The sequence below is a fragment of the Silene latifolia genome, chromosome 1 (genome assembly GCF_048544455.1).
Source record: "Silene latifolia isolate original U9 population chromosome 1, ASM4854445v1, whole genome shotgun sequence".
NCBI lineage: Eukaryota > Viridiplantae > Streptophyta > Magnoliopsida > Caryophyllales > Caryophyllaceae > Silene > Silene latifolia.
In genome coordinates, this window is record NC_133526.1 from 197553842 (window position 1) to 197577387 (window position 23546).

Genomic DNA, 23546 nt, shown 5'->3' on the forward strand with positions numbered 1-23546 from the left:
ATATTTACAAAATATATTTGTTCAAAAAATATAAAAATGGTACCATTAAATTCCTTACGAAAACTCTTTCATATGAATATACATATCATAATATTTAGTCTTATATTTTAAGAGATATTAAAGAGAGAAGAGAGTGTCTCGAAATGTGATAAAATCATATATAAAAAAATAGAGGGAGTATATTGTCATATTATCACTACCCCATAAGAAGCACGAACAATATATTGGTACTTTGGTTGTTGGTCTTTCTTAAGATAGATGTATCTGTTTTAAGATTTAAACGGATCAAATAACACCCCATTTGTTAGATAAGACCAATCTTTGTACAGTCTCTAGACATTATTCTTTTGTTTCATCTATCATATTTGACTTATTTTATGTTTAAGACGAATATATCTGTACTAAAATTTAATTTTGCTTTATTTCGAAAACAAGAAATATTTAAATAATTTCATGGACTTAAGACTAAATAAATATAGTATTGAAGTTCCACAGTTAGTTCTACTTTGTACTCCTAATCTCCTATATATACCTCACTTTGATTTAGCTAGCTTATATTAGATGTTTCTATTTCATCAAACTTCACCTATTTTTACCCCACTTTACCCTGCCATGTAAAACAGTAAAAATTTCCCAAAATAATGAAAGCTAAGAGAAGTCAGTGTATGCAGATGCTGCATCATCAAGATTCACATAAATAAAATCATTTATTTATAATTATAATTATAATTATGAGATATATATGAGAATCTTGATGATGCTGCATCAGCAGATACTTGGCTCTATTCTTTTATGCTAATTACATATGGTTAAGTTAATCTCTAATTAATCAAGCCATTAATTTCAATTTCAACTAGCTGGATCAAGGTGATTATTAACTCGACTTATTTTTCTTATCTTAATCATTATTAGTTTTCACAATTTTCTTATCATATACTGTAATTTATATAATTATATTCATGGAGAAATGTTACCGACCTTCTCCTTTACTTATAATAGTAGTAGTTGTTTTCCTCTAAACAAAATAAATATGATTTTAATCGTGTATTAGAGGAAAAGGTTCGAGAGAATACTCAAAAGAGACAGTAGATAGTTATCTCAACTTTAGTGATCTTTGCTTATTTGAATTAACAGGATCTGTTATATAGGCTCGTATTGATCTCTATATCGTTGATTATTAACTTAAAATAGAATAGGGTTTGTAGTTGGTAAGCCAATTAATTTCGGTTAGATCTCGAACTAGTATCGAGTATTTTATGAAGGTCGATACGATGTATTCTATATTTTGTATATATGTATAGTAATAAACTCGAATACTTAGATCAACTAGTAAGTTGTATTATACTCGTAAGAGTTATGAGATTAATTGCTCGAGTTCATCTTATTAGAAGTGCAGCGATGGTAAAATCAATAAGAACGAGTTTCTCTACCATCATAACCCGACCAACTAACTTGATCGAGTAATTTCAAATATTACAAACCGAAAAAAAAAAATAGATTTTTTTTTTCGATTTAAGTTACATAATTCTTCTACTCGATCATTTTCAAAAATACTCGCTCGTATTGTATTAGATGCATCATGCATTGTTTCTGCTTCATTTTCAGTTACTTTTAGTTCGGTTACTTGGTTTTCTAGTAGTCTAAGGGACTTCAGTACTCCGGGTTTGTTGTGTAGTCTGTATGTGATTTTCTTCATTTTAATCCCAGTTTATCGTGTCAAAAAAAAAAAGATGCATCATGCATGTATGATGTATGTACATGCTTATAACTAGGGAGTACAAACGAAAAATTTAAACGTATTACTCGTTTATGACATATAAACAAATTTAGATGATTTATTTCACAAAATTGTTAAAATGATACGTATTTTTATCGGGTTTTACAATTTCCAAATAATATTGGTATATCTTTACTTTTTCAGCCACATAATTACATTGCTATCGACGTAAATATAATTTTTTTAATCTAAAACTCATTCAAAAAAAAAGTTGTTTAAATATATTACTTGCACAAAATCTTATTTAAATAGACTTATCGATTTTAAACAAGACAAGTTAATTGTCTAGAGAATACAAATAAATTTGTCGTTAATAACTACAACCATGCAATAGTATTTAAAACCGTTTTACGAATAAAACGACTATCTCCAATCTAAACAAGACCTATTGGCTTGCACCAATACTATAGATGCAATTTTGCAAACAACGGAGTAGTATTAAGAAGAAGCGGAAAATTTACGTGGTACCCTCGAACATTACCATTTTGCACGTGGTATCCAACTTTTTAAGTTTGTGCACATGATATCCTTGAGATTTGATTTTCAAGCACAACGTGCCTTTTTTATCGTTCTTAAAATTTTCAAATGAGCATAAATCATAGACCAAAAATCGGAATTGACTATTTTTTTTTCCAGATTGATTACCTTTTCGAGATCTATAAATTGATAAAAGGAAAATGGTCATTTGGAAATTTAAGATCGATGATATGGTTGATTTGAGATTTTCGTTAAAAAAAAACCCTATAAAAGGTCAGTCAACAATTTGTTTTTCTCAAATCGTAGATTATGACGAGATAATCATTTTAGGAAAAAAAATTGGCTTATTCTGAATTCCGATTTAGGAGTTGTGCACAATTGAGTTTTTTTATAGCGACAAAAGGGTATGTTGTGCATGAAAATTAAACATGAGAGGGTATTATGTACACAAACTTAAAAAGTTGGGTACCAAGTGCAAAATGACAAAATTCGAGGATACCGAGTGAATTTTCCGAAGAAGAATATAATTATTATTTAAATCCATTGTTTTCAATACGACAATACCCCACACGATTCCTTGCCAAGAAAAACAATCACAAAGGTCCCTCAAAAAGCAGGGCCAGTTAAGGCTGTAGGGTTTTGAAATATTCTCATTTTAATTATTAATTTAATTACTTTAATTTGTACGGATTAATTAATAATAACAACATCTCTATATAATACTCGTAAATCACTAGTGCATGAGCGGATAATATATGTTATTATGATTATTTTTAATATAATATGACTATGTTTTATCATCATAGGACCAATTAAGTGTCTTCTTTAGTGGGATTACGCACTATCTATGTTTCGTTGCATTTGTTTGTTTACTAATACATGCATTATTGTTGCCGTGTTGTGTGACTAAAGCCGTGATAAAGGAGAACGATAATGATATGGGAGGGTGTTATCGACTTATCAAGTCTCGATTTTACCAAAGTGGTTATAATATATGCAGTGGCGAAGTCAGAATTTGAATTTAATGGGACGAACGGATAGTAATATAAGGTACACTTTGAAAAAAAAATTAAAATTTTCGTAAATCTCAATCATCCAAAAGGACGAGGGTCCTGCTACTCTATCCCTCTAGCTCCACCACTGAATATACTCTATCATCCGAAAGGACAGGTAATGGTATAAGTTTTGTGATTTTTTCCAATTTGAAAGGCATAATCATTGAAAGTTGATAATAAGTTCATGGAAAAACGTCACTAACTCGAGTATGGCTTTGTTATAGATAATTGGTGTTTTTGTGGGAAACGAAAATCTCATTATCGATCATTGATGTAGGCCGGCCATATTCTTTGAACTTGCTCATTTCAGTTTAGTTCAGTTCTGTTCGGCTCTTTTCATCATAACGTTCTGTTCAGCTCCATTAAATTCAGTTCAGTTAAGCTCCAATAAGTTTAGTTCAGTTCAGATAGTTTCAGTCCAAAAGAACAGGGTTGTAGTATATAATCATATCACCGTTATCCCGTATGAATAATTAATAAATGACGAGAATTGGAGAACAATCATTTTAGACTTAAATAGTTAAATTTCAATGTTAGTCGGTTTTTTTTTTGAAAGAGATATTAGTCAGACTTTTGCTCTTACATAATTCTTTGTATAAGAGAAAATTTGAATAGAGCTGAGCTGAACAGAACTGAAATAATTTTAATTGAGCTCAATAAGAACTGAAATTAAGCTGAAAAGATCATGATCTAAATACCATGACTACACTATTCTATAAGATAAAATTTCCGCACCAAAAAGAAAATAAGATAAAATTTAAATTTACTAGAGGTTTGAATTCAAAAGAGACATCATATAATAATAAACAAAAAAAATTGGATTAATATTTTTAATACATAAATAAAGTGTAGTTCTTTCTTAAGTTATAAATAGACGGTTTTAACATTAAAACAGATCAAATAACACTTCACTTATATAAATAGGATAATATTTATTACATTTGATTAAATTTAAGACAAATATATTCGATTTAAACAAAAGTTCATGATAGATAAATAAACAAATAAATAAACACTAAATCTCTCTTAAGACACACTATCCATACTTAAGCAGTTAAGCTTAAACGAGTCAAATAAATACCACTTGTATACTGTATATAAGAATGCATAAGAAAAAACAATATATTTATTTTATATACCGTGGTATGATATTTGATCCGTCTTAGTTTTACGACAGATACTACCGTCTTAAACGAGAATTTGTGGTAAATAAAATAGAAAAGGTAGTTTAACCAAAAAAAAAAAATAGAAAAGGTAGCATAAATTGGTAAGAAACTTTATGGGTGGAGAATCTAAAAAACCTGACGCCAGGTGACAAGTGAGATATAATTGCAGTGATTATGGAATCAAATAGTTGCAGACTAGCAGTAGGTGTAGCAGAGCATCATCTAATCTCAGGTGACTACTGCTACTCATCTTTCTGTCACTTGATTTCTTTCTCTGACTTCTTTTTGCGTTTTCATTTTTTCTTTTTTGCCGCCACTCTACTTTATTCACTATCTTACATTCAATTTAAATAAGTGTCATTATTGTATAAGGACCATTTTACAGTTTTTATGGCATGAACTATGAAGTACCCGTATGTGGGTACTGGGTAGAGATATCGAAAAGCTATCTCATTCCGTATAATAGTCTTATTTAAGAGCATTTGTAATTAGAGATACTTATCGTCTGCAAATGGCAGAACAAGTGGGAAAATAAGTGGAAGAGATCATGTGAGGTCACAAGCTTGTGACGGTCACAAATAAAACTTATTGTTATAGTATAATATACCTGCTACATTAATGGTGTATGTAACAAAATCAAACAATCCCTAATATATACTGAAGGTATTAATTAATTAATTAATGGGTGCCAGAATAAAGGATATAATGGTTTAAAAGTAATAAAAGTTTTAAGTTAAAAGTATTTACTCCGTAATAATTACTCGGAGTAGTCTAGAGTTGACATTGGGTCGTGCTGGGCCGGCCTGTGTGCCAGTCCATCGTGCCTTCCCCCCAAAATGGCCCGGTCCAGGCACGGATATTGGGTTGGCCGTGCCGTGCCTGGCCACTCACCCAAACCCCCGTCGCGGCCCGCTCCTGGCACGCCCAATTTCGTGCTCAAGCCGTGCCTCTCGGAAAAAAAAAGGAAAATAAATATGTCTAGCAAAAAAATATTCTATATTTGTTGGCGTGCCATATTACAAACTTAGAGTAATAACTCATTCAAATATCACACTATAATGCTCATTAAAACCAAACGTCCATCATACACCAAACATACTCTATAGTATAAACATATAAAGTTTAAACCAATTAAATACAAATATAATAAAATTAAACACAAATATCATACAAAATTATATTCTCTATTTAGAATAGTCGTGTCTACACCACGGACAGTAATTTCGAAGCCTAAACCATATATTTGTACATTTGTTTATGAAAACAGTGTTTACAAACGGGAAGAGTACAAATCTCTTCTCCGTTTACGTAATTATCCAAACATATATGACATTCTTCTTCTGATTCGGTCTGTTCTGTAGCCATGAAGACATATTTGTCAATCGCGAATTTAGCATATATTTTTTTCTTTTAGTCTAGCTGGTGGATTTAAATATCTGTAAATAAAATAACTTATTATAACTATTAAAACAATTAAACATAAACCTATGACGCGAAATTCGTTTCGTTCTGTAGTCTTTTGGTAATCGTCAGTGTGTTTTCCGAGGAATCGGTCGGACGACATTGTTGGCCTGCATTACCATTTATATTTTTTTTTCACAATCAACTTGTAATACTACGGTTTTTCTAAGTCTGTTACTCGGCCGAATATGGCTTACTCGGCCGAGTAAGTGTGTCGTTTATTTCTGGTCAGGCTACTGTCCAGGAATACTCGGCCGAGTATGGTAATACTCGACCGAGTATCCAATCTGACGGTGTTTATTTCCGCGATTTGATTTAGAGAGGATTAGAGTTATATAAACGAGATTTACAGTTTCTTAATCACTTTTACCAAAACTTAAACTTACAACATAACTCTAATCATCTCCAAATCTCTCTCAATTTCGTGGATCTTCCGTGAGTCTTGTTCATCCTTCCTTCGCGTTAATTGTGTCGGTAAGCCTCTAATTCTATAAGTTTTGTCATTTGTCTCTTAGGGTTTTGCCCTAGTTTTATGATTTGGGGGAAAGGGGATTTTGGCATGTTTGTAATTGTAATTGTATGATTATTGTTAGGTGAAGATTTTGTAGAGGAGCCATTTTAGCCTGCTTGATTGTCTCGTGTCAGATTGTGCTAAGGTAGGGTTTCCCTACTCGGTTTACTGTTTAATTGATTTAAGACATGTGTTGTAATTGATTGTACGATTGATATTGTGATTGATTGCTGTTGGTGGATTGGAGTATGGTGTTGGTGTTGAGATGGTTGATGTTGTTCACGAGGTGCGTCCTCGGCCGAGTGGATTCACTTGCAGGAGTGGCTTCACGCCCTAGATTCGCCCTCTGTAGAACCCGCCACATGAGGGGATGTGCACATTAATGAACAGGGTTATCACTCATTGTTGAGTGGGGGCTTAGGTGGGCAAGGCTGCGGTCCCCCACTGACAGAGCTACACACTTTAGTGTGTAGTTAGTTACGAGATGTGATTGGGAGTTGGAGGTGAATTGTGAACAACTGTTTATCTTATCGTACTTTGTCTTATTTTGATTATGCAGCGAACTGACCTCGTTGTTGTTTTGTAAGATCTGTGGTGATCCATTCGGGGATGGTGAGCAGATTGTGACAGGTGATGATGGTCTTTAGCTATGGGGACGAGATTGGGGAGTCATCACTTCGAGTCTAGCTTCCGCTGTCACGAGATTAGCTGCTTTAGATTCAGTTGTTTTGAGTACTAGTGAACTTTTGTTTTGAATTTGTTTTTGGAACATGTAATCGTTAACTCTTTATACTTTAATAAATATTTTGGGATGGTTACTTTTGATCTACTAACCTCGTGAAATCGAGATGGTAACAGTCTCTCATGCTAGGGTGGTCATGGCAAGGCACCTTGGTATGTGGAGGTGTTACACAACTAACTTGTAACAGTCTTTTCAAAATTCTTAGAAATTACTTCTACTACCAAGTAATTGCCTAATGTCAACTTTATCTTAGAATCTTACTTTTATTAAACCAAAGAACAAATAGTCCATTGTGGTTGAGCCACATCACAATACGAGGAGCAATTTGTACTTAGTAAATGTACATGATGTTATAGTGACATCAGCACAAGCCCACATTTTGTTTTTTTACTCATTTGCTAGAACATGTTGTAATACCCGCCCTGTCCGTTGATCGCCGCTGACTGACCTTAGACGAATATCTAGACCTTTGGAAGCCTTACGAGTTCAATCTTGTGACATAGTAACCCTCAGAGTTTGGAAAGCTCGATCTAGCGGGGGCTACTCGATCGAGCAGCTCAGTGACTCGATCGAGTAGAGGTCACTCGATCGAGTAAGTCCCATACTCAATCGAGTAACTGGAGTTCAGCGGTAAAATATAAATCGTGGAATCGTGAAACCAAAATCATTTTTATTTCATTTCTCCTAAACCTAACTGTCATCACATCTCTCTCCTTCACCCATATTCATCCTTATGGATCCCTTTGTGAGTCAAGACACCATGGAGATGGGAAGCATGAGTCAGGCAGTGGTCTTGTCGCCTGAACGCTATGTATAGGTATGTCGTCATCATCATCATCGTCTTCCTTAGTTTTGGTTATAGTTATGGTAGTAGTAATAGAGTTGTCATACAATTTGCACTAGGTGGTTATGGTGGTTACTTGTCGTCTTATGGTTGTTTGCGGTGTTGCTTCAGATTGCTAAAGGTAAGTTTTCCTACGCAGTACTGTTGGTTGTTTAGTATATTGAATTGTAGTGTCTAATTTGGATTGGCTTTGTTGTTGGTAGTGTGGATTGGTTGTAGTTGGTTGTTGTATATTTGTCTCTGGTTCGCGAGATGTGCCCTCGGCTGAGTGAAGTCACTTGCGGGAGTGGGTTCACAACCTTGATTCACCCTTTGTGGAACCCGCCACAAAAGGGGATGTGCACATTAAGGAACATGAGTTTGCGCTTGATTAACGGGGCTTAAGTGGGAACGGTTGCGGTCTCCCACTAGCAGTGTGAATTACTGGTTGCGGCCGTAATCTAGTAGGACTTGACCTTCAGGCAGTCATAGGAGTGTTGGTGATTCAAAGAGGTGTTGGGTGTATGTTTGTTGTATCTAGTGTTGTGTATTCCTTCAGTTACTGACCTTGTGTGGTGTTGTTTGTGTCTCCTTCTAATTTTGTGTCTGCCGTGATCAATTATGGTGAGTAGTCGGTCCTGGCAGGTTGATATGTGGAGCTTAGCTGGGTGCTTCGGAGGAACGAGTCTACCACGAGTCTTGGCAGAGATAGTACCACATAGTTGATAGATGTCATCAGTTGTATCTTTTTATTTTTTGAGTAACTTGTAATAAACCTAAGTATTCTTCTATTGACGTTTGATATTACTATTCCTCGGGCAACCGAGATGGTAATACCCTTATCTACTGGGGAAGGTCTTGTTAAGGCTCCCTGGGTAGATGGGGGTGTTACAAAGTGGTATCAGAGCGACAATATTGGAACCTGTAACCAATGAGCCTAATGAACGTAATGAGTCTAATGAACCTGATGTATGTGTGTTGGGAGCCCCGACAATTGCTTGATTTTGGCTGGGAAGGCGCCCTCATTCCAAAATCCTGGCCCCAATATGCTTAAGTCAGCCACTTTGAACGGGAATATTGAGTTGGGAATTGTGTGTGTATAGATGTGTGTAGTATATAAAGTGGATATAGGTGTATGTGAGTCTGAGGTAATGTTCTTTATGTGCAAGTGGTAGCGTAAGAATGTGTCAGTGTTGTGTACCGGGGAATGTGTGTATGTATGATGAAGATGGCGGGTGTGTGAGAAGTTTGCATTAGAATATCTGACAATGTGACAATTAGTAATGAAATCCAAGTCTCAATATGTGCTTTAGATAATGTTAATTGTCATGTGGTACTGTGGAATTTAACAGATGAATGTGTTGTATACCTTTGTGACTAAGTATAACAATGTGAGTTATATCTTGTGATTGTCGGATTGTTGTGATATATCGAACAATAGAGTAAAGTATGAGTAATAAGTGATAGTTGATTTGCCGAATGTAACGTTTAATAAAATTGTATGCACACGTTGGTTAATGGAATTTGGATATGTATAAGTAAAAGTAATTATGTTGTTGTTATATATATATACATGTGAGTTAAAATATGTCATGGTTGGATTGCATTGCAAACTGTTTGGTACATGGTGGAATAGGATGTGTAATGATCGGTTGAGGTAATCGTGTTATATACGAGTTAGTGTTAATTGGTAGTAATTGGATGGAAATAATCAGTGACGAGTTCCAAGTATACTCTGGACTCGGAACGAGTTGTTGTTTTGCAAGGACGGTTAACCGAATTCGTAATCTTTGACTTTGTTTAATCTTATTCGACCGAGTACGAGTGCCTACACGACCGATTAGGCCTTACTCGATCTAGTAGTTGGGTCACTTGATCGAAATCGTTGGATCTGCCAGCGGAAATTCGATCGAGTAGAGGCTACTCGATCGAGTAACCAAGTCACTCAATCTAGTAAGTCGCTACAGTACCCGGGTTATAACGGGATTCATACTCCCTATTTCATTCATTCTCTTCTTATTTTTCTTAACTTTCATGTTGGAGTATGTGTCCTCGACAATAATGCGATCACATGTTTAAATCTCTGACCTTTAATTGTATGATGATACAAGTTAATTAATTCCTAAAATTAAACCAATGATTTTGTGAGTGATAATACGTATCTTATTGTAATTCGATTAAATAAGATTTGTGCTAAGTAATTAAATTGTTTTATTACTTAGGTTTATTTATTGTTTATGAAACAATTGTAATAAGAATGAATTGTTTATTATAAATACAAGTAGTTGTGATTTATAATTATATGACCCATTTTAAGTAATAGTAATTGTGAATTACTAGTTAATTTTTGTATGTGATTTATTTTGTTTATATAATGAATTTTAATTTGTTAAAAATGCATTATTTGAATGACATGTCTAGTAACATGTCCAATTTGTCACACAATACAAATTGACATTTGACAAACTTAAAATGGACCCATTTTATATGGGTATGCCGTGTGAGTGGAGGGAGTTGGGAGTTTTAGGACTTAATTGTTGCTCTAATTGAGAATTAAGCATTATGATGATGTCTCTAATAGACCTAATTACTAGCCCTACTCTCTACATCTTGAGAAGAACAAAAAAAGAGCATGTATTGGGCACCCTTCCCTTGGATGTTTCGGCCAACCCTAGCAAAAGAGAAAAGTTTTTCTCTTTAATTCATTCATTCTTTTTCCCTTGAATCATTATTGATAATTCATTGATATCTCTCTAGTTTTGAGTTTTGAAGAACACTAGAATAACCTCACAAAATCACTAATATTATTCTTAATACTAGAAGTAGTATACATATAATATTAGTAATAATTTTATGGAAACAAATATTAATTCTAGTAATCAAATTAATATTTGTATTAAGAAGGATTTCCTTGGTACAATCCTTAAGGAGAAGTTCCTACTATGGAGCTTGAAGATTTGGATCACTCTTGGAAGATCATCCTATTATGGGTAGCTCAAGAACAAGACTAGGAAGGAGTCCTATCTTGTGCCCTTGAAACCGAAATATCTTATTGTAAGAAGGCGATTTCTTCTTACTAATTTCGAAATTTTTGCATGCATAAGATATAGAATTAATTTTATGACTAAAATTAATTTATCACATATTCAATTTGTATACCTTTGACATTAATGAATCCCAACAATTCAAACCCTAAAATCTCTCTTAAACCTTTTCTCTAAACTTTTGGGTAAATTGTGGTTGAACTCTCTTGAATCCTTCTTGGCTTCTTGCTAATCCATTCAATCCATTTGCAACTCATTCAAAGTAAGATTGTTACTCTTTTTCTTTGTTTTAACCAATTAGTAGCATGTGAAAGTGTTAATTTTCCTGAAAATTCGATTTGTTCCCATGGATTTTCCACTGTAGTTGTTGTATTTTGGTAAGAATCACTCCAAATCATTGTTATTGATGCTAGAAATTACAAAATCAAACCGATTTGTGAGTATGTTTGGGCCGAAATTTCTAGGGTTTACACTACAACTTTGATTTTTGTTCATCTTTTGTATACCTAAAAGGGAAAATAGACTAAGGGATGCTATTGGTATCATGTTGGTGCTTGATTTTGGTTAATTTTATTTCAAATTTCTCTTAAAACCCTGTCTTAAAACTGCCCCAAAACTGATTTCGCCCCAAATTTTTTAATAATAATCTTTTTGTGAAGTTATTTTTGAGAGGTTAAGATCTCAATACTCCTTACAATTGTGAAAACTTGGTGTTTTGAAACTTTGAAACCATCTCTTATGAAATTATGAGGGTAAAGTGAATTAGAAAATTTTTGGTTGTCTTAAAAAGGTTTACTTTAAGTTGTTGTTTCTCTACCCATGAGTACTTTGAAAAGTTCATTTTGATTGAGAAAAACCCCTCGATCTATGTGACTAAAAACATGTTGAAACAGATGCCAAGAGCCGCCGCTGTAACCCGTCAGAGCAAGAGATCGAGAGCCTCTGAGCCTGAGGTGGGAGAGGGGTGTCAGGGACCTACTGTCCCAGCGGTCTCTGAGTACCCTACCGTAGTCTTTGCTGATTTTAAGTAAAGAGATGCTTTTGTTGAGTTGATGAAACGTCGTATGTGATCCATTAGGTGCATTGATATAGGTATTTTGGATGACTTGAAGATAAAGGTTGATGTGTGGCATATCTTTGAGACCCTGGGTTTGGTCGGGTTATATCATCTTAGGAAGCACTCATACCCTTTCTTGACTTTAGAGTTTATGAGTTCTTTTGATTATGATGCGGTAGCTAAGACAGTTGAATTCCATTTGATGAACACCAGCTTTCTCTTGTCCATGGATCAGTTTGCTTCTCAACTTAGACTTGCTTCACCGGTAGACCTCCTTCCACTTTAAATAATATGTTGGTTAATGATATTCAGCATGTGGCTTCGAAGATCTTCCTCCGAGTCCTGACTTGTTTGCTTTATGATAGGAAGGATGTGAGTAAGTTAAACTCGCATGAGGTTATGTTGTTGGTTACCTATATGAACCCCACCCGAGCGCAGCCTGTAACCTTTAGTGCCCCGACCATCGTTTGTGCTAGCTTGGCTTTTGATGGCCACATCTACGACCCGGTACCTGAGTTGTGGCGCTATTGCAACCCGTTTAGCAGAGAGATTGACTACCTTTGAGGCCTCTTCGGCTATCAAATCTATGGTTCCAGTTGTGCCCACTTTAGATTGAGCTTACTTCATCGGCCAGAAATGGCTGAGGACTTTGGAGGGTGAGGGGCATAAGTTGGATGAGGGTACCCGATCCAGAGCACCTTCCTGTGACTGAACCTTTGACTGCGGTGGTGGTTGCGCCGGGCTCAGATGACGATGAGGCTGCCCCTCCCAGGCAGTATTACTTGATTGATGAGGGTCTTTTGGAGGTGATGCCGGAGCCGACCGGGGGAGACCAGGCCAGACCTGAGGACCAGGTACCTAGGGTAGGGAGAGGTCCTAGACGAGTGAGAAAGATGGTTGGTGAGACTCAACCAGTGCAGCCCGTGCCTCCACGGTACCAGTACCCCAATTACCCTTCCTCTTTTAGCCCCCGAGATGCAGGTGAGCGAGCTCACAGAGAGGGTGTCCAACACGTTAGCGCTCCGGAACCTTCATGAGATGGCATACGTACAGGGCATTGGAACCAACCTGGCCCAACCAGTTTGGTGGAGAGGTGTCGGGGATGATAGTGGAGTCTTTCACTCTTATGGAATGGACCCGGCCACATGGGGGGAATCTGTGAGCTATCCCTTCGGTTGTCTGGCGCCATGTTCTTATTTTTAAAATATTAAAAATGCCAAAAACATGTATTTCTTTTTCAAAAAATTTGAAATCCAAAAATACGCATTTAATTTTTGAAAATATGAATAACACACAAAAATACGTTATTTATTTTTCCGATTCTCCCCCTATACTTTGTTCCATTGAGGACAATGTAAATATTAAGTGTGGGGAGTGAAATATTCACTTTGTACACCTTGTTAATATTTGTATATATCCACTTTTATATATTTGAAAAAAAAAATTCAAAAATGACTAAAAATCGAAAAATTTCAAAAATTCAAAAATTTTGCATTGTGTATATATGTGTGTTTGGCTAACAAAGTGGCATAAGTACATTGACTATCCAAGGCAAAAAGGAGACTAGAAGACCGCTTGGTATAGACGTTCTTATCTCTTTCTCTTTTTCCGTTCTTTCTCTTTTTATATTGTTCTATAATATGGAGGAGGATGGGATTTTGTGCCTTGGATGTGCCCTTGGGGAACTTTGGATTGTTGGTGTTGATGTGTTGCTAGGATGAGTCAAACTTGTTGCACGTTTCAATTCATGTTTGTTTAATTTCCGCATGCATTTGTCCCATGTATATATGTGTTGGTTTTTAAATATAGTCTTGCACTTAGTTTGTACATAAATGTTTTGCTTGAAATATGGTCAAGGGAGGGAATTAAATACCCCAAGGATGAGCATGTTCCAATTGTGCCTTCCCCCTCCCCGTGGCTCGCACCCGTGACCACTTGGTCATTCATTGAAAAAAGAGTTTGTCCAACGAGTCTAGACCACCTTGTGAGACCAAAGACCATAGGCTAGTCCTAGGTCTCGACCTAGCTACTCATATGAGAGGATTAGAGCATCCTAGGGTCGGTGCATTCATACTCGACCCCCGTTTAGGATTGTGAGTAGGTCTCCTCGCGAGACGTGTTATGTCTAGACGCATAAGTGTGTCATTCCGTCCTTAGACCGTGAGTTGCTTTATTTTTATGCACATTTTATGAAACAAATTTGTTTACATATACTTGAATCTCACATAGCCTAAATAAGCCTTGTTTTAACCCTTGCATTAGTTCCCCTTTTGATTCACCCCTTTGAGCCTTAACCAATTTCATTTGACATAACCATAATACAAGCTACACTTCATAAATGACCTTCCTTGATCAAGAATAAGTCATGTTTGTTGTAACACCCCGCATTTTCTTAATATTTTTAAATAAACTTTTAAGTAATTTTTATTAAATAATTATTATTTAAAGCTTATTTTCATAAAATATCGTAACGGTAATAATAGTGTAGATTTTAATAATATTATTCTCCGTCTCGAGTTATAGTAGACTTGGGACGAAAATTCTAGCGGATACCGACTCATTTTGAGTTATTGGGCTTAACTTGACTCATGGGCCTTTTTCCCTCCTCTTTCCTCTACACTAACCCCCAACTAAACCCTCACAACTTCATCTCCCTCATTCTAATTTCTGAAATTTCCCCAACAACCACTCCACCATTGTTAAACCCTTTGCTCTCAACCCTAAAATCACCATAATTCACTCAATTCTTCACCAATCTCGTTCCTTTTCGCGCCATTCTCTTCCTTTTCTCATTTCCCTTGTTTTTAAGTAAGAAAGTTGCCATGTTTTCCTCTTTTTCGAAATCCTCATCTTTCAAGGATGTGGATTCTTGACTTAATATCTTTATTTTTGTGTTTAGGGGAGAACTTGGACAACCCGGAGGAGGATAGCTACATCATTGACGAGTCTTTAGAAGATTGAAGTGCAAAAAGGTAACGGTGATGGGTTACTCGACTTTTATGTTAGAATTGTGTGGTTTTATGTAGTTATAATCTCATATGAATGTTAAAAGTTGTATCTTTCATGATTGGTGCTAATTTGGATGTTGAATATCATGCTTGTTTGCAATTCTCACATGTTTGGATGAAAATCTCATGCTACATCTCTTGAATCCGAAATTACCCATTCACATGCTCAAATATGTTGTTTTTCCGAGCTAGAATCATGCTAGGATACGTAAACAATTGATGGGAAACGATTTTTGTTGGTTTCAAATGGTTTGGAAGTGTTTTGCATGGAATCCGCGTGTTTGTAGTCCCAGTAGAGTGTGGCCGGCCTCATCGATCTACTTGGGAGGAGATCCTCGTAAATTTTGAGCACATTTTAGAAAGCATGTAGTCCCAGTAGGGTGACCGAAAGCCGGTCACTCGACCGGCTGGGAGTACACTGAAGGTTTTAGGTGATTTTGAGTTTTGGGCGTATTCAGTAGGGTGTGGCAGCCAGGTTCTTGACCACTGGGAGCGCATGAAGGTTTTATGTGTTTTTGAAATTTGGCCGTATTCCCAGTAGGGTGACCGGCATGGGATCTCCTTGACCATTTGGGAGTGGGAGTGCACTGTAAGTTTTATTTAAATTTTGACTTTGGCATGTTGTCCCGACCGGTGGTCTTGGCCACGTAAGACACCACCCTACCATTGGAGTCCCCTGTTTGTTCTATTTCACTTGCGACTTCTAATAATGATTGAGCTATGCATGCATCTTCTTTCCTATCGATAATTGGTTACTTTAAGACTCATTAATGTTATGATCATGCATAATGGTTATGGTTCTTGTTCGGACCCGAGTGTGACGTTTTACATTGTGAGACTACTCGACATTCCCTATTTATTTGCCCTCGGACATTGGGTCACGGTTAGGTGCCATTGTTTCCGAGTTGGGCTATTTTTTTCCTTCCGCCTTTTTCGGACCGGGAGTCACGGTTAGGTGACAAGGTTCCGCTTGAGGTTACTCGACTTTCGGGCACGGTTAGGTGTACCATATTTCGAGTCTTGGATACGATTTGGTATCGTTTGTCGAATCGGGTGTCGTCCATCCCGAGAGTCTGGCCAGGTTTAGACTAGGACCGTATTATGATCGTCGTCCTACCAAGAGGTTGGAGTCTAGAGGGTTGTCTTGTTTGAGTCTATACTTTGTAATTGTCTTACATTTGAGTCGGGTTGATATGTGACAGTTTGACCTAATAATTCTTCTCTCATTTGCGCTTTACCATTCCTATTTACTTGTGCCCACTAATCATGATTTTCGTAATGCCGTAAGTATTTACTCTCATGCTTGTTTATTTGATTAAATTCCTAATTGCTTGTATTTTGACATATTGTGGCTGGGAGAACCCTGAGTTACTCCCCACTGACTGTGGCTTTCATATTTATTATGAATGACAGGTTTGTGATGAAGCTTAAGTGGGGAAGACCGTGTGAGCTAGCGAGTTCTTACCTCGGACCTTATTTAGTTATCATTTAATAGACTCACCTACTTTTGAACTATGTTAATTCGTGGGATATCTTTTCCCCAATAAATTGACTTGTGTTGTAAACTTAAACTTAACTATCTAGACTTCTCTATCGTGTTAGTGATACCTCGCGTTGGGCTTCAATGGAAGCCTTAAAAGTTTTAAAAATCTCGTATTTCCGCTACGTTTTACTAGACCTTTTAGTTACCTCAACGAGGGGTGTCACAGTTGGTATCAGAGCATATATTGCTCCCGACGCACACACGTGTACCCCAACTTAAAATTCTTACTTGACCTTAAATAATGAATGAGAGATGGGTAGAATTAAGGACCTAAGTTGGTAGCCTTTTTGTGTATGCTTTGTGATAGGTTCTAACTTGTTTACTCTTGTGCAAAGAAGATGGCACGACCAACCGTTGTGGAAAATGCGATCATGCAAGCCCTCACTCAAGTGCTTGCTAATCAACAAAATGCTCAACCCGCTCCCCCTCTGCATGAAGCTAACCGTCAAGGAAGCTATGCTTGGATTGCAAGTCAACTAGCAAGGAACAAGGCTAAGACCTATGGTGGTGAAGTGGATCCCGTTGCTCTCTCGGAATGGTTTCGTGATATGGAGAAGAACTTCTCTCTCTTTGATGCCCGAGAGGAGGACAAGGTGAGGTTAGCCTCTCACTTTCTTGTGAAGGAAGCCGATAGGTGGTGGACTTTGACCGGTCCTACCGCTACTCAAGACCCCAACTTTGATTGGAACCGCTTCAAGTCGCTTGTGGAGACCCGCTTCTACCCTAAGGAGCTCAAGCAACAAAGATTGAAGGAATTCATGGACTTCAAGCAAGGGAAGCTATCAATTCAAGCCTACACCGACAAGTTTAATGAACTTGCTCATTATGCCTCCAAGTTCGTGAAATATGAAGAGGATCGTGTCTACTTCTACAAGAACAAGTTGAATCCTAAGGTGGAAAGCATGGTGAGAAGAAGCTCAACTACCTTTGTGGAAGTCTATGATGATGCTATTTGGGCCGAAAGCTCTTTGAAGGCCATTGAAGAAGATTCCAAAATCCACTCCTCTTCTCATTCTTATCGTTCTAACTTTCATGGCAAGAGACCATTTGTGCCTTCTACTTCCAACTATGCCAACAAGAAAAGGTTTGTGCCAAGGATGCAAGACCATGGAGGGCAAGGACCAAGAGTTCAAGAACCTAGAGTACAAGTTCTCACACCAACTAATGAACTTGAGAAGGACCGTAAGTGCTACCATTGTAGACAAGCTCTACACCCCGGAGTTGGATGCTATGGCAAGCCCTTGACTTGCTTTCATTGTAAGAAGCCCGGACATCGTGTTGCCGATTACCCCGAGAAGAAGAATGCTCCTACTCCAAATGCTAGGCCAAGAGGAACTATCTTCGTCATGAGCCGTGCCGAAGCCGCCGCTCATCCCGATATCATTACGGGTATGTTCTCGATTTTTGATCAACCTTGCCTTATTCTATTTGATACCGGCGCATCTTTATCTTTTATATCTTCCAAATTCTCCGAAAAGCTAGCCATTGAACCAATTCCTAGTGAGGAAACTTCTATATCCTTACCTTCCGGAGAAATGTTCTCTTGTTCCCTCACTTTCTCCGACATTCCTATCTCTATTTCGGGAACCTTGTTCCCCGCTAACCTACTTCGTTTTCCCCTTGAGGAATTCGATGTAATTTTGGGTATGGATTGGTTGTCAAAGTATGATGCAAGATTCGAGTGTAGAGACCAAAAGATTCGCCTCAAGAGTCCGTTAGGCACTCGTGTGTCTTATAGAGGAGTCCGTTCCCAAGAAGGTGTGAAGCTGATTTCCGCTCTGAAGTTGATGAGTATGAGGAGGAAAGGTTACCAAATCTTTCTTTGTGTGGTGACTTCTACCTCCCCTCCCTTACCAAAGATCGAAGAAGTGCCCGTGGTTTGTGAGTTCGCCGATGTCTTTCCCGAAGAGTTGCCCGGAATTCCTCCCGAGCGTGATGTTGAGTTCTCTATCGACCTTGTGCCGGAACCGGTCCGATTGCTAAAGCCCCGTACCGTATGGCGCCAACCGAGTTGAAGGAGTTGAGAAAGCAACTTGATGAGATGATTGAGAAAGGATTCATTAGACCTAGTGCCTCGCCTTAGGGTGCTCCCGTTCTCTTTGTGAAGAAGAAAGATGGATCCATGAGACTTTGCATTGACTACCGTGAGCTTAACCGTGTTACCATCAAGAACAAGTATCCTCTACCAAGAATTGAAGATTTGTTTGATCAACTCAAAGGTGCTTCTACTTTCTCCAAGATTGATTTGAGATCCGGTTATCATCAAATTCCCGTTCGTGAGTCCGATATCCCTAAGACCGCCTTTAGCACGAGATATGGACATTTCGAGTTTAAGGTGATGCCCTTTGGTTTAACCAATGCCCCTTCTATCTTCATGGACCAAATGAACCGGACCTTTAGTGAGTTCTTAGAAAAGTGTGTTGTGGTCTTCATTGACGATATCCTCATCTTTTCCAAGTCCGAAGAAGAGCATGCCAATCACCTTCGTATCATTTTGGAGATCCTCCGTCGTCAAAAGTGGTTTGCCAAATTCTCCAAATGTGAATTTTGGTTGTCTAAGGTGTCTTTCCTAGGCCATGTGATATCTAAGGATGGTGTCATGGTAGATCCTTCGAAGATTGAAGCCGTGATCGAGTGGAAGAGTCCAACCGATGTTGGTGAAATCCGTAGTTTCTTGGGTTTGGCGGGTTACTACCGTCGCTTTGTGAAAGATTTTTCCAAGCTTGCTAGACCGATGACTCAACTTTTGAAGAAAGAGACCAAGTTTGTGTGTACCGAAGCTTGTGAAGGTGCATTCCAAGAGTTGAAGAAGAGGTTGACTACCGCCCCCCCGTGTTGACCGAGGATGGAGTTGATTTTGATGTGTTTTGTGATGCTTCTAAGATGGGTTTGGGTTGTGTTCTCATGAAAAATAGAAGAGTTGTTGCCTATGCTTCGCGACAATTGAGAGTTCATGAGGTGAACTATCCCACTCATGATTTGGAGTTAGCCGCCATTGTTCATGCCTTGAAGATGTGGAGACACTACCTCATTGGAGTCCATTGCCGTATCTACACCGATCATAAGAGTTTGAAGTATATCTTCACCCAAAAGGATTTGAATATGAGACAACGACGATGGTTGGAATTGGTGAATGATTACGACATGGAGTTGTTGTATCATGAAGGTAAGGCAAATGTGGTTGCCGATGCCCTTAGTAGGAAGTCTACTCATCCCTTGAGTGCTATCCGTGTACTCCCCGATGACCTTTGTGCCGAGTTTCGTAAGTTAAGTTTGCAACTTGTAGAGAGTGGTTTTGATTATCTTGGTGCTATAGTTGCCGAACCCGTTCTTCACCGTGAGATTCTAGATAGCCTTGTGGACGACGCTACATTTAAAAGTTTTCAAGCCAAGCTTCTTGAAGGGAAAGCAAAGGATTGTGAGATTGATGCTAGAGGTTACCTTCGCTACCGCGGACGCATGTATGTGCCCGATGCCGTTTACTTGAGGAAGAGAGTTCTAGATGAAGCTCATCTATCCCCTTATTCGATTCACCCCGGAGGAGACAAGATGTATAAAGATTTGAAGCTTCAGTTTTGGTGGGCTAACATGAAGAATGACATTGTGTCATATGTTGGAAGATGTCTTACTTGTCAACAAGTAAAGATCAAGCATAAGAGACCCGGTGGTTTGCTACAACCATTGGATGTTCCTTTATGGAAGTGGGAGTCCATTTCCATGGATTTTGTGATGGCTTTGCCTAAGACCGTTGGTGGAAAGGATGCCGTATGGGTTGTTGTGGATAGGTTGACCAAGTGTGCTAGGTTCATTCCTATCAAAGAGACTTGGAGTTTAGACCGTCTTGTTAGTTCTTATGTTGAAGAGATCGTTCGTTACCATGGTGTTCCTAAGGAGATCGTTTCGGATCGTGACCCGAGGCTTTGCAAGATGCTATGGGTAGTAAGTTGTTGATGAGTACCGCTTTTCATGCCGCTACCGATGGACAATCCGAGAGGACAATTCAAACTCTAGAAGACTTGTTGCGTGCTTGTGCCCTTGATTTTCATTCTAGTTGGGAGAAGAGCTTACCTTTGGTGGAATTTTCTTACAACAATAGTTATCATGCTTCTATCAAGATGGCCCCTTATGAAGCCCTTTATGGAAGGAAATGCCGTAGTCCGATTTGTTGGGATCAAGCAAGTGACGTCCGTGATCTAGGACCCGACAAGTTAGCCGAGACAATTGATCAAGTGAAGCTCATCCGTGAAAGAATGAAAGCCGCCCAAGAACGACAGAAGTCTTATGCCAATGTTCGCCGTCGACCTTTGGATTTTGAGGTTGGAGATAAAGTATTCTTGAAAGTGTCCCCGATGAAACGAGTAAAGATATTTGGAGTCAAAGGGAAGTTGAGTCCAAAGTACATTGGACCTTATGAAGTGATAAAGAGGATTGGTGACGTGGCTTATAAGTTGGATTTGCCCCGAGTTTGGGTAAAGTTCATGATGTCTTTCATGTTTCTCAACTTAGGAAATACATTAGCGACCCTAGTCATGTGTTGCAAAATGAGATTCCCGAGCTTGAGCCTAGTCTTTCTTTCGAGGAGAGACCGATTCGTATCTTGGATAAGAAGGAGAAGAAGCTAAGGAGCAAAGTGGTGCCCTTGGTGAAGGTTTTGTGGAAGTGTGGTGATGTAGAAGAAGACACTTGGGAGCCGGAAGCTTCCATGCGTGTCAAGTACCCTAGTTTGTTTTCTTAAGGTAATACCTTTTCGTTTCAAGTTTCGAGGGCGAAACTTTTTAAAAGGTGGGGTGATTGTAACACCCCGCACTTTCTTAATATTTTTAAATAAACTTTTAAGTAATTTTTAATAAAATAATTATTATTTAAAGCTTATTTTCATAAAATATCGTAACGGTAATAATAGTGTAGATTTTAATAATATTATTCTCCGTCTCGAGTTATAGTAGACTTGGGACGAAAATTCTAGCGGATACCGACTCATTTTGAGTTATTGGGCTTAACTTGACTCATGGGCCTTTTTCCCTCCTCTTTCCTCTACACTAACCCCCAACTAAACCCTCACAACTTCATCTCCCTCATTCTAATTTCTGAAATTTCCCCAACAATCACTCCACCATTGTTAAACCCTTTGCTCTCAACCCTAAAATCACCATAATTCACTCAATTCTTCACCAATCTCGTTCCTTTTCGCGCCATTCTCTTCCTTTTCTCATTTCCCTTGTTTCTAAGTAAGAAAGTTGCCATCTTTTCCTCTTTTTCGAAATCCTCATCTTTCAAGGATGTGGATTCTTGACTTAATATCTTTATTTTTGTGTTTAGGGGAGAACTTGGACAACCCGGAGGAGGATAGCTACATCATTGACGAGTCTTTAGAAGATTGAAGTGCAAAAAGGTAACGGTGATGGGTTACTCGACTTTTATGTTAGAATTGTGTGGTTTTATGTAGTTATAATCTCATATGAATGTTAAAAGTTGTATCTTTCATGATTGGTGCTAATTTGGATGTTGAATATCATGCTTGTTTGCAATTCTCACATGTTTGGATGAAAATCTCATGCTACATCTCTTGAATCCGAAATTACCCATTCACATGCTCAAATATGTTGTTTTTCCGAGCTAGAATCATGCTAGGATACGTAAACAATTGATGGGAAACGATTTTTGTTGGTTTCAAATGGTTTGGAAGTGTTTTGCATGGAATCCGCGTGTTTGTAGTCCCAGTAGGGTGCCGGCACGGCCATCTCTTGACCGGTGGGAGATCCTGTAAATTTTGAGCACATTTTAGAAAGCTGTAGTCCCAGCCGGGTGACCGGCAGCCGGTCTCTTGACCGGTGGGAGTACACTGAAGGTTTTAGGTGATTTTGAGTTTTGGCGTATTCCAGTAGGGTGACCACTGGGAGCGCATGAAGGTTTTATGTGTTTTTGAAATTTGGCCGTATTCTAGCCGGGTGATCGGCATGGTCTCTTTGACGGCTGGGAGTGCTTGTAAGTTTTATTTAAATTTTGACTTTGGCATGTTGTCCCGGCCCGGTGGCCGGTGGCGTCGTACACCATTTGGGAGTCCCATGTTTGTTCTATTTCACTTGCGACTTCTAATAATGATTGAGCTATGCATGCATCTTCTTTCCTATCGATAATTGGTTACTTTAAGACTCATTAATGTTTTGATCATGCATAATGGTTATGGTTCTTGTTCGGACCCGAGTGTGACGTTTTACATTGTGAGACTACTCGACATTTCCTATTTATTTGCCCTCGGACATTGGGTCACGGTTAGGTGCCATTGTTTCCGAGTTGGGCTATTTTTTTCCTTCCGCCTTTTTCGGACCGGGGGTCACGGTTAGGTGACAAGGTTCCGCTTCAGGTTACTCGACTTTCGGGCACGGTTAGGTGTACCATATTTCGAGTCTTGGATACGATTTGGTATCGTTTGTCGATCGGGTGTCGTCCATCCCAGAGTCCGGCCAGGTTTAGACTAGGACCGTATTATGATCGTCGTCCTACCAAGAGGTTGGAGTCTAGAGGGTTGTCTTGTTTGAGTCTATACTTTGTAATTGTCTTACATTTGAGTCGGGTTGATATGTGACAGTTTGACCTAATAATTCTTCTCTCATTTGCGCTTTACCATTCCTATTTACTTGTGCCCACTAATCATGATTTTCGTAATGCCGTAAGTATTTACTCTCATGCTTGTTTATTTGATTAAATTCCTAATTGCTTGTATTTTGACATATTGTGGCTGGGAGAACCCTGAGTTACTCCCCACTGACTGTGGCTTTCATATTTATTATGAATGACAGGTTTGTGATGAAGCTTAAGTGGGGAAGACCGTGTGAGCTAGCGAGTTCTTACCTCGGACCTTATTTAGTTATCATTTAATAG

The 23546-nt window shown here is 38.2% G+C and overlaps 1 long non-coding RNA gene across 2 annotated transcripts; it reads left to right on the forward strand.

Moving 5' to 3' along the window:
• The first annotated feature begins 873 nt into the window (after positions 1 to 873).
• On the forward strand, positions 874 to 7274 carry LOC141616849 (uncharacterized). Of its 2 annotated transcripts, XR_012531057.1 has the most exons (3): positions 874 to 4707; positions 6530 to 6592; positions 7035 to 7274. It is a non-coding gene; the product is annotated as an uncharacterized LOC141616849 (long non-coding RNA). The 2 variants fall into 2 exon arrangements; XR_012531056.1 differs by having other exon boundaries at positions 874 to 6592.
• The last annotated feature ends 16272 nt before the right edge of the window (positions 7275 to 23546 follow it).